Below are 20,212 nucleotides of genomic sequence, written 5' to 3'. Positions count from 1 at the left end.
TCTACAATAAGATACGTATTGATTCACAGCTAATGAATTATCCAGTAATAATTCAAATTTGCTATGACACTTTTGTTTAAGGTGAAGGCACTAAAAGCCTGTAACACTTTTTTGCAAAGACTTATAAAGTATCCAGGAATCACCTTTCTTAGCTTTCAGAAGTTCCGTTTTTCCTTGAATGTATGATGAAAGTATTTTTCTACAAAAATAAATGATCAATCTGTTTCTGATCATTATTTAAGAATTGTGAAATAAAAAAAATAAAAGACCAGTATATAAAAGATTGTATGATACAGAAAATAAATGCTTTTGAATAGCTGATGTAGTGTCACTCCTGTAATGGAAAAAAAGTACCAAAAACTTAACTACTCTGTATATAAAATAGCATTCAGCTGTAAGATTTACTTAAAAATAAACTTCTTCAAACAGGAGTTTTTGAAACCAATCATAACTCTTAAACACTTCTTGCATATTTGCTGACAGAGCACACTGTGAACCATACAAAATCAACATACACTCCTAACACTGGATATATTAGAGAAGAAACAGGATTATTTACTATGGGCTAATAAGCACAGTGAGCATTCTAGCATAACTTTTTTTTAATGAGAATTTACATGCATCTGCCAACCTGGAATTCATGTGTAGAGATAAACAGAACCCTTTGCAATATTCTAGTAAAATCAAATGCCTGGGTTACTGGCTATGCTCTGGATCTGACTTTTATATAGGTATCATCTGAGCACCGGCTTAAAGAGTACTTGACCCTCCCTGTTAAAGCATTCAGGTGCAGGAAGGCTCCAGTCGCCCTGGAATGAGGTCAGATTGAATTTGTTAGGTGGTGCTGGAGCTCCCTCTGGCTCACAGTTGTGTGTGAGCTGCCACATCATCACTTATCAGCAAGAGGCACCCTGAGGTTTCTCAGTTTTCCAGGTATACTCCAATGATCCTGGACCTTGCACCCAGAGTTTCCAGAAACTTCCAGAGAAGAACCCAAAGCCTGTTGCACAAAAACTGTGGTATCTGGTGGCTCCTCTGCAAGCTACTCTCCAGGACTGTTCAATTATTCTCCATCAGTGTTACCCATTTAAGTTGACAATTCTTCTCACAGTACTTCGACATGGCAATTTTTTTCCTCTCCTGCTTTTCCTGTGAAGGATTGGCAGTTCTCAGCTTTACCAGCACTCATAGGATAATCCAAAAGCTATTAAACTACTCAAGAACATAGAAATCAATAACTTAGTAGACTTTTAATTTAAAAGAAGTTTAAATTAAGTGCTGGAATGGTAGGAAAATACTAACATTAATGTTATTGCTTTGTTTTCTAAAAGCAGTAATAATTGAACTCAAAGATTTACTAAAACTTGTAGAGAACAAAATTCTAACCCACACCAATAATACATTAAGGACCTTCGAAAAAGAATTGTGTGAAAGTGAATAATGAGACCATAGTAACAACGCCTGTACCACTCCACTGAATAATATTAAAAAAATATAAAATCTTGACGCTCTAGAGAAATAAGGTCATAGTGGATGCCATTTGTTTATGCAAATGACCAGATACTGATGCAGAACTGTGAAAGGGTTAACAAAGCTGCTCACATCTGCCAGCCTAACGGAAATGGCTTTAAAAATACAAAAAGACCTGCATTGAAAAGAGCTGGTTGTGCTGACTTTGTTGTCCAGAACTGATCACCCAGCACTTGTTACTCTACTATTACATGTACAAGCATATCTCCTTGTGAGGAAACTGCACCTTAATATATGGAACAAGGCTTCGTTGCTTGAGTTTGCTCTGATTACTCACCATTCAGAAGTGTCTGTTAAAGATAATGAAGAGATAATCTAAAAGTGTTCCTTCCACCTCTTCCTTCGTTCCTTCCTTCCTCTTCTGTGTTGTCTTTTGCACAGCAATCCCTAAAGAGAAATTACAACAGCTGTTGGTTACAACTTATTCAGTACACATAAATACTGATAAATACTGTCATTATCAGCTCACTTATCATTTACACTTCTCAATATCTAGCAATATCCAGTCTATCTGGGTTTTGGTTTAGTTTTTATGGGTTTCAATGCAGACAGATAATATACAAAAGCAGCTCTTCTGCAGACAGAAGTTAAGGGTACTGGTGTCCATGGTAATAGCAGAAGGGAACAGGAAGAAACTAGATGTTGATTCAAACTCCATGCTTTTGGAAACTAAAACCTTAACTACTCAGTTATCTGGTGAAATTAAATCAACACTGCTTTTCTTCTTTCTTTTCATACATATGTTATCCTGCAGTTGCCAGACCATATCATTAGCTGAAAATACTTTCTGAATTGCTACCTTAAATTATTATCAAAGTGGCAATAATATAACATATCTTGTCAGAAATACAGTTGTTGATGAAACCTTGACTCAATCTCTTTTTCTTCTGCACAGAGAGGCCTTTGGTAGGTTCTTACAGGAAGAGGTTTTCAGTAATTCCAGATTGCTGTTCTTGAGATCTGTCCATAAATTAGGGTAAATTAACTACACTTCATTAAGATTTAACTGTGTAAGTAGAGTGGGATATTATCCATTCATCTCATGTGGTTGCAGAACACTCAATTTGTCTTTACAGAATTGATATACCCATTTGAGAGTGCACATAATAAACATCCTCATATGGCTGGCAATGAAAAAACAATGAGGATTGTATCTTTCAAATATTTTTTCACTTAAATTTCAGATTCGGTCTTGTTGCATGATATCAGTGCTTAAAAGTAGATATTTTCAGTCAAATCTATGTCTTGGTAGAAGTCTATCAGTTTGAAACAATTGCAGGAAACTATACCTGAAGCAGGACATTTTTTTGTAGAAATTATGTATGTTTCAGTGAAGTGATTTTAAAAATCTATGGTATGTTTCGCATGTATACAATTTTCTTTATATTCAGAACTCACTAAACACACACACTCCTACATGCATATACACATTATTTACAATGCTTATAAGTATTTTCAATTAAAACATAATTTGATTTTTCAAGCCAAATTATTAGTAGGACAATAGGACTTTTAAAGGTTACACAAGATAATCTCATTGCAGGAGTCATTGAGCTGCCATTGCATTAATACAATTCAATAACACAGTCAGGGACAGCCAACAAGTCTTACCCTCTTCTCCTCTCTCCTTTTCTCTAATAATGTTTTTAGTGGTTTTATTTCATAAATTAATTTTTTTGGTATAAAGTTGCTTATAGTTTCCCAAATATATTTCAAGGATTATAATGTGTTGGTCTGATGCACTATTTTAATACGGTTGATTATGAGAAAAACATTCACTGAAATAATAGCAATTTTGTGTGAAGAAATATTCTAAATGTGCTCCTAGAGCCTAGATTAGAATTTACATTGAGTACTTAAGTGCAAATGCTCTATATCTCATTAGCACTCTGTGAGCTATTCAATTCTTTTGCTATAAATATCTTTAGGGAAAAAAATGAATGTCTATGTAACTGTTGGCTCTGCAGCTGATCAGCTTTGCTTTTAATATGTACTGATGTCAACCAGTTGTAAGAAAGAAAAGGACAATAGAAAGACCAGTTGCCAAACAATTTGCACTCCCTGTAGTGAGGCAATTATTCCCTTGGAGGCTCTTATCATCTTTATAACATGAATTCTGCACAAGCTTCAAATGTACTAAGCACTTTCTACTGCATTACTGGCACTGTGGCTCACACTAGGGATACAAATTATAGAGGAAGAGGGCTGAAACAAATCTGTGTCACTGACATAAAAATTAATAGACCACCCTTCTAATCTCAAATTCTTGGTTCTGAGAGAAGCTGCAATTCTATGAATGCAAACATGTCCAACAGGAAGGGGGTGAGTGGAGAGATGTATAAAAACCAGCAGATTTTTCACATTAAAATAATGAACATTTGCAAGAAATCCCCACCTTTATCAAGAAGTACAAATTGAAGTTGAATATCATAATATTAAAGGAGGAAACACAACCTCCTTGAAGGAAATATTGCCATTCTGAAGTTGTGAAACATATTTCAGAAGGCAGAAGATCACTTTATTGTCATTGTTTTTACTTGTTCAAGTGTAAACAGCATGGCAACTTACAAGGGCAGTTACCTTTACCAATGGCAGCTGGTAATACCTTTATGTTTAATATACAAAGTAAAAATACAAAAAGTTTTTCATATCTCTGATCTAAACATGATATTGACTTAGTCACAAAGACATATTCCTAGGAAATGACAATGAATAAGTGACATTAAACATAGCAAAACATGATGAACTGTTGCTGAGCTTTCTTCTTATCAGGAGAGTAAAGCAAAAGCATGCTTGGTTTCTGAAATTCATGTATTTTTAATAATTTTCTTTTTTCTTTATATTTTTAAGACTGAAAGGTACATGATTTCATATAGTTTATTAAGTTGTATACTAATTTGTACTTTTGGAAAGTTGGGGTTTATATGAGCTTTTTCTTTTTGCACATTTGAATTCAGTATAAATTATATTGTTTATTGGTTCAGAAGATGCGTAATTTGTACATGACATCTAATCACAGCAATTGTACAGGTGCGCTCAGACAAATACATGCGCCCATGAATTTCAGTCAAATGCACTCATATGATTTCACTGCAGTGGCTTCAGTGACAGAAATGCAACAGAAACAAGATTTCAATTATTACATTCTAAAGATTAATTTCTATTAGTAAATATTTGCAGTCTTGGAAGGCACAGTTTTGAACAATTGTGCTTACTATTAGGCTACATGTGCTAATTTTTCCCATTTACCTTTAGTGCACTCTAACTTAAGCATGGCCTCACATTAGCGCTTGAAACTAAAGATATGTCACGGCTGTCGAATTTTGTCAGACTTGGGTTTTAACTCAGGGCAATGAATGTTGCTAAACCCTTCTAGAGTAAGAAACCTGTCTGAACAATGACTGAAAGACAACTATTACAGGTTCCCAATATTTAGTCCTGCATTTTTTTGTGGTATCAGTTTGTGTGGCCACATTTTGGTATTGGGGGTGCTACATGCGACACTTCTGTGAGAAGTTGCCAGAAGCTTCCTCCCTGTCCAGCAGAGCCAGTGACAACCAGCTCCAAGATGGATGTGCTGCTGGCCAAGTCTGGGCCAATCAGAAATTGTAACACCTCTGTGATAGCATATTTAGGAAGGCAAAAAAGTAATTGCACAGATGCAGTTACAGCCAGAGAAGAGTGGGCTGAGAATATGCGAGGAACAACCCTGCAGACACCAAGGTGACTGGAGAAGGAGGGGGAGGAGGTGCTCCAGGCACAGGAGATGAGACAACCTGGCCCATGGTGCAGCTCATGGTGAGGCAGATGTGCCCCTGCAGCCCGTGGAGGACCACTGGAATGCAGGGATCCTCCTGCAGCCCATGCAGGAGACCCATGCCAAATCAGGAGGAGGCCAGGGACAGGGCTGTGAAGCCATGGGAAATCCATGCTAGAGCAGGGTCCTGGAAGGGACCTGCAGACCCACGAAGAGGGGATCCCAACTGGAGCAGGTTTCCTGATAGCACTTGTGAGCCTGTGGGGGACCTTGAAGGACTGTACCCAGTGACCCATGTTACAGCAGTTTGTGAAGAATTCCTTGTAGGATGGACTCAAATTGGAGAAGTTTGTGCAAAACTGTCTCCTGTGGGAGGAACCCTATGCTGGAGCAGGGGAAGGACTCTTCTCCCTGAGCAGTGGAGGAAAAGAACAGTGATGAACTGACTGTAACCCCTATTCCCCATGTCCCTGCACAGCTGGAGGAGGGAAGGTAGAGCTGGAAAGGTGTGGAAAAGCTGGTTTTAGGATTTATTTTGCTTCTCATTACCAGTCTCTGTTGGTAATAAATTACGTTAATATCTCTAATCTGAGTCTGTTTTGTCTGGGACAGTATTTGGTGAGTGATCTTGCCCAGTCTTTATCTCAAATAATGAACATTGTGTTATATTTTTCTCTCACCTGCCCAGTTGCAACGGGGAGTGGTAGACTAGGTTTGGTGAGTGCCTGGTGTCCTGCCAGCATCAACCCACTACAAGGGCCCTGAAAATTGAAACATTTTTACCATGAACTAAAATGTGTGGCTCCTGTAATTTGTGGGTACAGGCCTTTTTTTTTTGCTAGAACTGAGAGCAAAAGAACTAGAAAGTGCTACAGAATCAGTGTAGGAGCATAAACAGGAATACATAAGCTTGAAATAAAAAATTCTGTGCCACTCAGCCTCTACAGCTTTGGGATCTTTGTTGCTACTTCTGAGCTGGATCCAATAATTCTGTGAGGGAACCAGGTCTGCCTCTGATCAGAGAGCACAGCTGTTTACAGTGATATGATTACTCAAAGCAATATTCAATTCAAAGAAGCAATTCAAATATGCAATTTATAAAAACAAACTAAAAATAACAAAACAACACCCAACCACATAACAAAACAAACACACAAGCCTGTTAATGTTTTCCACTGAATGCTATAGTCATATATGGTCAAAGCCTGTGTTTTACAATACAATTTGGAGACCTTGGTCAAGTTTCAGTTTACTTTAAATCAATGTTTATATTCCCAAGACTTGAGCTTTCTCATCAATATATGCTGAAATGTATGCCAGAGCACATGCTTTTTCTTTTAAAGCATTCAGATTAATATTTTCCAGTTCCGCATTACAAGCCTAAAATCACCTAAAAAAATTATCTTTCTCTGAATCCTCACACCTTTCACCATAGAATTGCATGGCTTCTTGATCAGGCTAAAACAGAGTAATTTCATAAACTAAGAACATCCTAAAATACAAAATATTTTAGTTCCTAATGACACGTGACTATTTCAAGAGGATTAAGGCAGAAAGTGATCTCTATTAAATTCTCAATAGTCACATCAAGTCACACTACAGGTATAGCAGTATGGGGAAAGCACATCAAGGCAGATACATCAGCCACCTTCATGCATTCAAACAGAGAAAGGTAAGTTCCCAGGATCCTGCAGTACCACTATGAAAAATCTCAGAAAATTTTTTTATCCAGCACATTCTTTTCATCAGTGATTCTTTTAAATGTTGAATAATGCTTTTAGATTTTTATATATTTTTTCTTAATTACAAGTGTGTTTGAATCCTTTACTACTAACCCATTTTAAGACAGAAAATGCTAAAATAAAATATAAATCCATGTTTGAAAAATCAGAAATAACTAAGCTAAACATAACCTAACAATTTATCTCTGTAAAAAGAATATGTAGGTGAAGGATGTTCTTCCTTGCACCATCCAGTACTCTTCCATATATAGAGTTCAGATTATAGAAACTAGAGACTGCTGATACAGAGGTGGGGAGTTACACCTCATTTCAAATGGAATAGCATTTTTATTAATATTCTCTGTAGAACATATCATATGCTAGCAATACTTCACTTCCTCATTCTTTGTTTCCTCTTCTATCTCTACATTTTCTGTCTCCAAAAATCAAGAAATAAATGAAAAAATCATTATGTAATTATAGTTATTTATCAGCAATTAATCATCAAATTGAAGATGAAAAATTAAAGCTTTTTGGTGCAGTGCAAAATAAATTTTGTTCTTTATTGTGTAAAAGTCTGCAAAAGCCTCTACATGCTCAATTTTTCCTACATTATGTCTGCTAAAGTTCTCCAGGTCTTTTTGCTTCTGTAGAAAATAATGTACTTATGTACATTTGATGGGTCGTTAAGGTTTGGCTGCTGTGGGATACATATAATTTTTGCTTGGGGTCTGGAAAAAATAGGATACAGAGAAAAAAATATCACGAATTGGACCTGTAATGGACTCCTGGTCATAGGCAGCTCTAAATAGCTGTGTGTCTGTTATCATAGCTCATCCAGTGGTTGCACTGGAGTTTACTCTATCTTGGGACTATTGCATCATCCACCTTCTATCTCATGATCTTCTGATGCCTTATCTCTACATGCTGAATTCATCAGCCTGGAGACATCTTTTCCAAATTAAACATGCAAAATACCAAGCGGGTTTGGCTTCCACCACTGTCCATCATCTTCCAGATTTTTGTACAATACTAAGGAGAAAGTTTGAACAGCATGGACATGTGTCAGTATATGTCACTTAACCTTTGTGATTGGGTCATATCTCTGGTTCATTTTTACTTGACATTAGAGATGTTGCTATCACATTTGATGTTACAATGTTTTCAGTGTCTCTTGGCAGGCATTAAATCTTTATTTTCCTTGTGACATCCATGGCAGCTCAGATTATTCTGCAGGTATTGATGTTATGGTGTCTTTATAGTGTAGCAGATTTTTGTCTTGGTGATAATATCTTTGCTAATAATTAATTCATTATTATTCTTTCCCAATTAAAATTACATAAATTAGCAAATATATTATAATATAGTATAGCTAGTACTCATCTGAAATTTCAGATGTCAACTTTTTGTCTGGCTTCCAAGATTACTGGTAAGAAGCATTTGCAAGAAACATGTTCACACTTCCAATTAGTGTTTATACCACAAAGAGCTTGATATACTATTGATCTCTCTTAGCATGGTTGCCAAAAATCTCTCCACTAGTGCAATATTCTGTAATTGCAGATATACGGATGCGAAAAGCAAAAAAGGTTCCCATTTTAGGAGAATTTCATTTATATGATATTTTAAAGCAATAACATATTGATGTGGAAATAAATTCACGCTGAATTCTCTATGACAGGTCTGCTTATAGACAATATTCTTATCACCTGCATACTCAAAGTCTAGACATCATCTGCTTTTCTCCCTTCAGTAGTGAAATAAATCTTCCCCAGGCTTCCCTGAGCCATACCCAAAAATATTAGGACTGTGATCTTTCTCTTCAGTGTGGCTGAAGTACTCTCATTTTCAGGAGTGCAAAATACAAGGTCTCTGATGTGGTCAGAAAACCCATTGTAATGAGTAAAAGTGAATACATATCTCCATTTCTGGCTGGTCTGCCTTGACCAAGGTGCACGTGCACATACCATAGCATTACCCCTGGAGCAAAAAATGCATAATTGCGAAAAAATGACCTCAAATGTCTAGTATACTGGCTACAAAAATTATCTTAATTTGAGTACAGAATGGGCTGAAAGTTCCTGAGGTTGTAGGTGATTTTTGAAGATGTAGAGAAAATATTTTTTGCCTAGTGATTAGGCAAAACTATAATTTCGTTTTCAATTATAGATATCAAGTTGAAGTCACCACTTGCTTTGGGAAAAGAAACAAAGCATTCAAATAAAATCTTTAAAATTTACAGTGTTGAGGAAAGACAACAAAATAAACAAAATCTACATTTTCCTTCCCCATAATGAAAATAAATATGTAATTTGGCAAAAATCATAAAATGTTTTATTAAATTTGAAAATTGTATGACCAAACTGCCAAAAGGTCTTTTTTATATCAGTATTGCGATGTTTCAATATAGTTATAATCCACATATCCCATGTTCTCCTGCTGGATTTAGCTTCTCATTTATATTGTTATTTCTAGCACTCATCTCATCATTCCACTCATAGTGAAAACTGAGGTGAAGGTAGAAATTTGCATCAATGTTTACCATGAGGGATAGCAAGCAAGGACTAAATGGAAGAAAAAACGAACATGAACAGAAAGCATTTGTCAAAAATTTACTTCAGAAAAAAAAAAAATTTCCATCAAAAAATTTGGTGGAATGAAATTGACTGGAATGAAAACTTGAGCCTTGTTTTTTATGTGCTCCCAAATCTACAGCTGGTTGCAAAACGCAACTGCAAAATCTCACTTTTAGTGTCCTTTACAACACTGTCTTTTTTTTTTTTTCTGTAAACCTATTCACAGTGTAAATTGCTACTCATTTTCTCTGTTGATCAGCACCTGCATTGATGCATTTTTAATATTTATCACGGATCATATCTTGTAACATTTTTCAATTTGACTGAAACAAAAATCTATGAACTGAATGACCTGAAAGCTAGTCGCAGACAGACAAGAGTTTTAGGGAATAAGTTATAAAAATCCCACCACTGGTTGGTAAGAAGGGGTTTCAGAAATTAGATCAAACTTCAACAATCTTCCATGAAAAGGCGGTAAATTCCTCAGCATCATCTGAATTCTTTTTGTCTAAATCCTTAGACATTAAATTCCATCCTGAATATACAATCTATATCAGTGGAGCCTATTTTCTTATTCAGCTTCAGTCATATTCATTGTCTTGACATATGCGTTCATAAGTTGATTTATTTAGCTATTCTTTCCATACAGTCTTTTCTATCTTCCTCTATTTCATCTGTGCTTTATATCTCTTGCTATAAATAAAATGCTGTTTTTGTAGCTTATCCTTCAAGTGTAACACCTCTGGTCTTCCTCTGATGAAGTGTCTGCTGTCAAGAGGAGTCGAGGGCATACAGCTCTTCACAGCATCAGTCTGTATCTTAGCTCTCAAAGGCATTCCATTTCCTAGAAGTCTCTGTACCCTATTTTTGTAAAAGACTTTGTACTGACCAGGCATCATTAGCAGTAGTAGACATTGACACTGACATCTTCAAGCTAGTTTTCCTGACATTTCAGAGGCATTTTTTTCCTTAAGGATGATATTTGCTTTTTTTCTATATTGGCTTAGCGGCCACCCCCTCCCACTAAGTCCTATAGATCATGATCAAGACAATGCCTTAGTTGTCCCCACATCTGTCCTGTACTCTTTCATTCCTGTGTATGGTGCATTTGTTGTCAATTTTGATTAAAGCTTTGAAATTGGCAGAGCATTCTGACCTTTATTTCTATCAGTCTGGCAGAAACCTATTTTAATTAAGAGCTTTCTACCAATTAGTCACACACACTTTTCATCTCTTACAGTATAGCAGGATCTGGGGGTACTCTAAGGAAATTCCTAAACTTTAAAATTAGATTCAGAATGGGTTAGGGACAAGAAAAAGTCAGTAACAATAAAACAATTTTTCTCTATTTCTATGTCCCTTAAAGAGCTAAATAACCTTTAATTCACTGGCTCTCAATGCTTGCAAATGCTTGGCATTCAGCTCCAGTAGCTGCAACTTCATGGTGCAGTGTTAGTATACACAAGCCTTTCCCTACATTTATATCTGGAGAGCTTCAGTGAATTGAAGGAGGTCATGCAAAGGAATAAAGCAATACAGAACTTGGTGTAATGCCATTATGAGGGACAATCTATACCTGTTTCCATTTAGTCATTGGCAATACTTCACAATAGCTTTACTTTACATTTAAAAAAATGCCTACTGTTTTTCAGTGCATTATGTGTAACAGTAGGAAGCATTAAAAGAAAGACTCTCTTGGACCAAGGTCATGAATTTGAACAGTAGGAAATGATTCCTCCTACTAGTTTTATACCAGCACTGAAATTTCTGTTGCATGTTTCAATAGGTCCTAAATCATAAAAAGGATTTCAAGACCTGGCTGTGCATTTCAAATAAAAATGTCAGCATTAAAAGAAACATGGATTACTAAGTCTCTCATTCAAGGAGTGATTTAAGTGATTTAATCATTGAGATATGGGATTACTCTTAAGCTCTCTCTTTGACATAAAAAAAACCCCTTAAGACAGAAATGTTTTTGTTGGATAGATTAGAAGAGCTCCATTACAATAAGACTCTGTGTCTCAATAGATAGGAGATATTCAAATCCTTCATAGATAGGCAGGGTTTGAATTCTCAGGGACTGAATGCCATGCTAATATTCAAGCTGCTTCATAAAAGCCAGAGCATTACACATTAGTTTTGGATGTATCTTCTAGTCACAATCTCTTCCTTTAACATTTCTATAAAAAGGACTAGTCTTTCTATATCTTTCCAAGTAATCTTTTGCAACTGCCATATATTAGTGTGATCAGAGAATTTTCAGTGGACTGAGATCCTTAGAGGTCCACGTGGAAGATGTGTAAGCTCTTGACTAAGCTTAAAATTTGTTAAGTGCAACATTTGTAATGTAGGGGAGTGCTCTGAGACATGCAGAAAGGAAAGATTAGGCAAAGGTAAGACTTTTATCATGCAATGATGTGGTTCAAGGCACCTTAAGAATCAGGGAGACAATGTTGTATGAAGAGGTTTTGGATTACAGTACTGAAAGTAGGTAATATAAATTCTGATTTGTGTTGAGTAAACTCTAGTTGCAGATAATCTTAATTCGAGCCAAAATATGGATTTATTTACTCAACTTCTTAATTTTTTTTTTGTTGTTGTGTTGTTGTTTTGGTTTTTTAATGTAGAACATTAAAAAAGTCATCGATTTAATCCATTTTTAATTGTAAGTATTTTTATGTGGCTATTTTTCTGTTTTTGTTTTGGGTGGGGTTTTATATATTTGGTTTTGGTTTTATGATTTTTGTTAGTTTAGTTCAGCTTGTTAGTTAAGAGACAGAAGGTGCATGGAGCAAAGTCAAAGACAAACTTCATTATTGTTTGTTGTGTACTGGCAGTACACCAAGGAAGAGTAATTAAATAAACAGTCCTGGAGTCCAGCAGCAGTGAGCACCTTAGGCAACAACTTCCAAGGGTGAACTACAGCTCCTAGGGAGGCCAAGTCTAGAATACAGTGTTATATTATATGACTAAATACAAACATGAAAATGGATGCCCTTTTGAAGGGAAAGGAGAAAGGAAAAGCAGAATAAAATTATTGAGTTAACCTTCAGCATGTTTATTTCTAGTGATGGATGCCAGAGGTAAAAATTACAGTAATATAAATTGAGATAAAGAACTAGAGACAGGGCTAAAAATATCATTCAGGTTACCTTTCTCCCTTCTCTTTTTCTGCCTTTGTCCCCTTTGTCCTCCATATGGTTTCAGAAAAATAGCTTAATTTCTTTATTAATCAGAGAATCCAGCCCATGCAAAAAAGATGTTTGAGTTAGGGTAATAAATATAAGCTTATAAGTAAGGGCAATACAGTCCCATGATGAATTAAAGTGCATTTGTACACCTGAGATGATGGTTACCTCCCACTTCGGTCATATGTTAGCACCTCTAAGGTTACTGTGAGGTTACTCAACAGGGCCAAGGCTACAGGTATAGAGCAACATTTGTTAATATTCTTTGATTTCTGTACCATAATTTTCAAACAATTGTGAAAGAAAATATATGAAAGTTGCCTCACTGCAACAGAAATAAACCGCAAAAGTCGCATGCTTCTTTCTGCATTTTCAGGCTTCTGTGCCTCATTCTGTGTCTGTTGCTGTACGTGCATCAGTTTTGTCCCCCCTCTCTTTCTAGTATTTAGCACATAAGCATCATTTTACCACATAAAGCAAATAAACAGTGTTAGTCAGGATTTAATTTTCAGTACATAAATTTCCACTTCTTAGTTCCCTCCAAAATTCTTCAGCCGTTATTTTGCTTTCTCGTGAGCATGTGAGAATTTAAGCTTGGATTCAGAATACCTCGCATTGCCACAAATTTATCAGTAGTTTAATTTCAATCAGCTTGTCATCAGACTTGGGGAACAGAGATAAAAAAAAAAAAAGTGAAAGAGAGGGAATGAAACTGTTCTAGTGTCAGATGGGCTGAGGCAGTAAGCTACAGTCAGCAGCTTGAAATTGGTAAAGTCATGAAATTGGTAATGTCATGAAATTGTAAAAGGAATTTTGACAGCAAATTGGAGGCAGGAATCTTTTCCAGCACAAGATTTTGGGAATTTGGGAAAATTTTTTGGCTTGCACTTTGGTTTTGGTTGGCTTTTTTGCTTGCAATGGAAACACTTTTAAATACTAGACTGCTGGGTGAAAGGGACGTGAAGCAGAGTCTTGGTATATAATAATCTATATGAATAAGGGTCTAAGACATGCATAATCAAAATTCTATTTACCTTTCCCTTTAGGTAAGGTGGGTTTCCCATTTCTCTGCCTTCATTTGAAGGAAAGGAGCTTTCAATGAATAGAGCAAATTTTAAAAAATCTTAGAATAAATTCTTAGGTACTTCTCATTTCCCATGAACAAAGCTGCCAAGTATGTTTTTCTTTCTAATAGTTTGCAGGGTTTTTTTCTTTTTTTTTTTCCCCTCCCCATTATTGTAACCTCAATTGAAATAGCAAAATAGTGCACAAAAATAGACTTCAGGCAAAAAGCCACACAATTAATGGAAACGAGACTCAAGGATATGCGGCAATAACATCAACCAGAAGAAACCACAAGCATTGAAGAACTTCACCTCCCAGGTACTTGACTTTAACCCTGTGTAAAGCTACACTTTGAGAATGAATACAAATATGTTATTTGCAATGTTTTCTTTCTCATGAGAAACAACAACAGGTATAGGCTGTATTAATCTGATGCAGAACAAAATGCAATGGTAATTGGAAAATTTAATAACAAGGTTAAGAGTTAACATATTTGGATTTGAGCTGGTTCTTGGTGTCTAAAGTGAAAACAAAACATAGTCTGAACTACTGTAATTAACACACAATAGCAGGGAAATTAAAGACTCATATTTAAAAATCCGAAAGAAATAAACATATGCTATGAAATTTGGGTAGCAGGAATCTAGATGTAAATTTTTATGACTCCATTTTGTTGAAAATACAGAGTGAGATGTAAGTCTGTGTTCCCTCCTCCTCTAGTGCAGCAGAAAGCAAGACTTAGAGAGAGACACAGGAAAAGGTGCTATGCACTTAAAACAAGTATATTTTGATTACTTGGAAAGAGTGCTGCAGTCCAGGCAAAAAGATAAATTGACACTTCAGTACAGAAGTGCAGCCTGGAGAATGAGTGGATTCAAACAGCAAGTCCTGTGTAGCAATTATGAGAATTTCACTAGAGAAAACTCATGTGTGTCTGTGAGTCAGAAATGCCCAATTGGGCTCTTTGTGTATCAAATGCTATCAACTTCTGTTAAGAAGAGGAATAAGCAGGAAAAAAAAAAAAAAAAAAAAAGAAAATTTTAGTCTCCTTTCTTGGACTATTAGAATATTTATCTTTATAGATTTGACTTTGTATTTACTCATGAGTATTCTGCTAAGTGCTACCAATAGGTTTCCTTTGGATATTCACTTACACACACTGAATAGGTACATTTGGAATTAAGTTATTAGAAAAATTAATAAGGAGAAGCACATTTTGCTTAAGAAATTAGTTATAGTTTTGTACTTTTCTGTCAACTTGAAGAAAGCAAGGACACAAATAACAGTTATTGGAAAGGTTCTTCATTAGAAAAGAAGTTGTCCAAGGGGAAGAAAAAAGATCTGGATATGTAGCTATTTTTGTACAGTACTGAAGTAGCATTAAATTAATTAGGAATTTCAAGGAGAATGAAGTAATGTGAGTGCTTTGTTTAAAATTCTTCATCCTTTAAATGAGTACTTTGAAGCTATTAGTTTACATCTTTATGATTAATCAAAAGTGAAGGCTACTCCTTAATCTCCAAAAGTCAAAATAACAATGATAAACAGTAATGAAAAGAATTTAATAACACCATACCATTGAGGTGTTGTTTTTGTTGTTTTTTTTTTTTTTTAATAATCTCTCATTCCCATATTCCTTTTTCACTCACAGACAGCTAAGATTCATCTTCACCATAATTTATTTCAGAATTAGTTTGTGAAAAGGTTGACCACTCTGTGCTTCCACTACCTAAAGCTTTATGAACTCTGTTCAAGTTCTTAACTGAAATTTGGAGAGAAAATTTCTGTGTGTCCTTTTAAAGGAATATATTTATATTTTTTTAATATAAAGTGTAAGGTTTATCAAGCCTGGTTTCACATTCCAAGTGTACTATCAGCACTGATCAATGTCAGCTGGAAGAAAGAAACTCAAAGGACTTTAATAGTTTATTTGAAACAAACAAACTCCCTCGTTACAGGTTTGATTGGAATAGATAGCAGCAATTGCTTTTCCACATGGTTCAGAAACTGTTCTCTTGGTAAATTTTTGTCAGAACATCTTTAGATCTTAATTAGAACACCTGTCCTTCAAAGGATAGAAGGTTTTGCTAGCACTCTTTCTTCATTTAGGATGTGAATTCATACAAATAGTGCAGAGTTTTCTGTTGAAAACAATTGAAGATTGCAATGATTTAAGGAGGAGGATTCTTGCTTGCTTTTAAAAAGCTGTGTTATTTCACATAATTAGCACTCTGATATGGCTGAGTAATTACAGTCCAAATATTGATCTATGCATCCATTCTCATGCTTTCAGTATATGTTTTAAGCCATTAATCTGGCTTCCTCTCTTACTTATTCTAATTTTTTCAACTGCATGTTTTTAGACACAAAGTGCTAAGCCCCCAGTAATTATGTGGAATTTAATTCAAAGCAGTATGGTACAATTAGGTGGCCTTTTTTTCTACTAAATAGCAAACTCACAAGAACAGTAGTATTCTTTTTTTTTTTTTTGGTTGCTGCCCTTAAATATTCTGACTACCTGGCATTGCCTGAAACTCTCCAAGCTCTGCAGCTAAAGAGCAGTCATACTAAGTTCGCTGCAGTAATCTCCCACCTTTCTGCAATCATATCATTGTCTTCTGAATGCTTTCCAAGCAGTGTTCAAAACTGACTATTGATTCTTGCTAAGGGTTAACAGCACACATACTGTTAAACTTTTATTTTCTGAATATCGGAACCAGTATTCAGTATTAACCCCCACTTTGAAGTAGAGCAGGCCCCACCATGCCTCCAATAAAATCTACTGAGTTTTCATGCATGGCGCGATTCTCAGGTCAACTCAAGCTGTTTAAAATTATGCAATTCTTAATAACCTTAACAATCAAACTTTCCTCTGTGTACTCCACATCAGCACATGCTTCAAAATTGTTTCTGCAGCTGAAATTCTCCAAGGCACTTCAGGGGAATACAAAATCAGATTTCTGTTGAATAGCAATAAGTTCTCAGTACTTAACTATCTTCTATTCCTTGAAAAATCCCATCTTAAATACCTTCATTTTTAAAAAATACAGTGTATCAATTACAGTTTCAAGACCTGCTTGATATCTGTGGGAAAAAAAGGACATTTATTTTAGGTGGATTCTGTAGGGATTGATACTCTTGTTGTAAGAGTGAATATTAGAGATGAGATTCTTCACAGGAAGATTCACTAGCCCCTGGGGAAAGTAGTTATGGAATAAACTACCCTCAGAAGAAATACCTTACCTTTTCTCCACAGCTAGAAGTTATCTTGTGCTTTCAGACATGTAAATTTTTTGCAAAATTTGAAAGAAAAGTAATTTTTTTAAAATTAAATTCTTGGGTTGCCAGTTGTCCAGTTGTCCTTTTTTAATTTTTTTTTAATCTATGTATGTTCCCACCTTTTGAGTAATTTTCAGTTCTTGGTCTCAGTGGTATTGTGTGGCAATCAGTGAATTAAATCACTTCATCTTAGGCAGAACCATCATCACCAGAGTTACTAAGTACATTAATGAACACATTTTGACTAGATACCCAGAAGGCCTCTGTGACGTACAGAAGCAGAATCTCTGTTTTACAAGGAGGACAGGGGCACACAGCTCCTCTGGTCTGACAGAAATTAATGGAAATTATACACCTAAGCACCTTTGAGGATCTGCAACAAAGAGATTAAATTACTTGCTCAAGGTCATTGCTCAAGGAGTTTTTCACTGAAAAAGCAGTTCCCTAAATCCACAAGTATTTTAACTTCATCTCAAGGCTATGTTCGCCTTTAGTTTTTGGACTAAGGAGGTGCAATTAACAGAATACTTTAGTTAATATCTTGCTAAAAGCTGCTGAAACAATATTATCATTTTTCCTTACACCACTCCTTTATATGAGAACTAAAAAGGACAAAGCTCAAAAGCATATGCAGTTGTTACACCAAACTCATTATTCTATGGATATATCCTGTATATTTGAGGAAGATAACACTGCCTTTTTTGTCTGCATGTCAGCCAGGAACCTCAGGGGACAAATAAAGAAAAAAACATGTCAAATCAAGATGGATACTCAGGGTGGAGAAATGATTCAGAATTAAAACTGAGTGAGTTTTAGTCCCTAAAACTCCATCTCATAAAACTGAAAAAATACAAACATGCATCAGCTATAATATATACTATCTTGTCATGGTTTGACTCTGGCACAGTGCCAGTGCCTCCATGAAAATACACTTTCTCTAGTGGCTTCTGTGAGATGTGACCAGGAACAGAGCAAAGCAGGCTCCAACTTAGGATTAAAGGAAACAAATTTTATTAATTACATCATCTAAAAAGGAACAAACACAAACTAAGAATGAAAATCCTCCAAATACATTCCTCCTCCTCCCCTCCATTTTCTCCACAGAATGAAATAACACCATAGATTCCCACCCCGTCACCATCTCTCAGATAATCAACTTTCAGTCCATCACCACCCCTCAAATAACCAACCCTCAAATCCATCAGGGAGAGAGGAGTCTCCTCTTGCACCATAGGCTTCCCCGGAAACACAATTGAAACCTCTTGTGTTTCCATGTCACTCGTGGCACTGCCCAGAGAACATCAGCCCTCGTGACTTCTTCCCTCCATGTCCAGTGCTCTCACCACTGCACATGGGCCAGGACTGCTTTTAGGGTTCCCCGTTTAAAGATGCTCCACTCGGTTCCAAAAGCAGCAGTCTCTCAACTTCGGGACACCAGTCCCCCCCAGATTTACCCCCTGGGGCCGAGGGGCCTCGTGAACAGAGATCTTCCTCTCCGTGGAGACAGAGGGCATCCCACACCCTCCTCAGCCATCTCTGTTCACGCCACTGCTTCACTCTTGACTCCAAGGCATTGCCTCCCCCTAAATGCAGTCTCCGGGTCACAGGACAAACATGGGTCTGTCCATGGCCATACAAAAAGAGTCCAGCTCAAGGCCACTCCATCATCTCTTCCTACCTAGGATTCTTCTCACCTCTTCGGACATCTCTCATACGCACCAACTTTCCTCACGCTTGCCCATTGCATCATGCTTCATCTCTCTCTCCTCATTCCGGTTCAGGAGGATCAGTATTGGTAAGGTTTCCATTATTCAACAAAGGGGTTAAAATCTTGGCCTCTGTCTGCCCAGAACTCCCACAGCGGCCGGGCACCTTCTCTCTCCGCAACCTCCACTTCTGGCTGGCCATGCTGCCAGTCCATGATACCGAATTCCAAAGCAGCACAGGCACTGGCTCTCTCTATCTCCCAAGGGGTAGGGGCGGGGGGGCCCCTATGCTTCTCAGGGCTCCTCCACCCTTCCATCTTGCAAGGCCTTCACCCCCCTCTGCCCGAGGCTCCAGCCTACCTCACCCGGCCGCATGGCTTCACCTCCCCCAGCCAGCCCCAGCTGGGCAGGGGAGCTCTGACCTCCTTCACTGACCAGAGCCAAGAGAGAGTTCTCCTAGGAGTTCTTGTGTTCTCAGAGGCGGTCCGTACCTTCAGTGGCCAAACCAGGTGCCAATATTCAAATCCAAGCACTGATTGGTTTGACCACAACCTCCCAAAAAACTCACTTCCTTCTTAACCTACGACATATCTGCATGGAATTTGCATGGAATTTGCTAACAGTAAGAATCAGCTTTTCTTTCAAGCAGCCAGGGGAGACCCACAATGACAAACCACTCACTCTTTAGTTAAGCATTTGAAATGACATTTTTCAAGAAGTCTAAAATTAGGCACTGATAGTGTACTGACCTTCAGTGAGAAATGGATTTCTCCCATATTAAGAAGTTGTCTTTCTAAAAGCTCTGTTGTAAAATTCCATTTTGAAGGCTTGATTAAGGCCTGAAAGACAGGCTAGGAATATGGAACTGGAGCCTTTACAGAAGTGTTCTCTGTGGCAAATAAATTGTTCCTCCATTTTTATTCACCTATCCCTATTTCCCTATTTCCTTTGTCACTCTACCCCAGAGCTGCTATCAACATTCATGGATTTGATCTTCCTAAGCCTTGATAATATCTTCTGTAACTTTTATCCTTGTGATGCTTGGATGAAAACTGAGTTCCTGAGGGACTGTGTGACACATTACTCGTGGATTGTGAGCTGAACTATAAATAGCACCTGTAGCCACATCCTGACTCCCTATTTTTGTGGGTAATATCTTTGCTTTCTAGAGCAACTTCTAAATTATTTGATTTTTTTGTACTCAAAGGGAATCTTGATTTATGTATGTGCTTTCCAGTGCTCTGTAGCAAAAAGGAAAATCATTCAAATAATGGAGGACTGTTGACAGACTGGGTGTCTGAACTGGCAAATTGAAGCAGAAGAATCAGAGATTGAACAGAGTAAGAGCCAACATATCCCCCATGAATCTCCAGACACAAGGTGAGGGCTG

At 36.8% G+C, this 20,212-nt stretch overlaps 1 long non-coding RNA gene across 2 annotated transcripts; it reads right to left on the bottom strand.

Moving 5' to 3' along the window:
• Positions 1 to 277: 277 nt before the first annotated feature.
• Positions 278 to 19,414, bottom strand: LOC135289141 (uncharacterized). Of its 2 annotated transcripts, none has more exons than XR_010351940.1 (3): positions 19,245 to 19,414; positions 1,808 to 1,917; positions 278 to 1,149 (listed from the first exon to the last, which is right to left on the bottom strand). It is a non-coding gene; the product is annotated as an uncharacterized LOC135289141 (long non-coding RNA). The 2 variants fall into 2 exon arrangements; XR_010351941.1 differs by lacking the exon at positions 19,245 to 19,414 and adding an exon at positions 17,081 to 17,246.
• Positions 19,415 to 20,212: the final 798 nt, after the last annotated feature.

Source organism: Passer domesticus, chromosome 1, assembly GCF_036417665.1.
Source record: "Passer domesticus isolate bPasDom1 chromosome 1, bPasDom1.hap1, whole genome shotgun sequence".
NCBI classification, from domain to species: domain Eukaryota; kingdom Metazoa; phylum Chordata; class Aves; order Passeriformes; family Passeridae; genus Passer; species Passer domesticus.
This window is presented reverse-complemented; position numbering and strand designations above follow the sequence as displayed.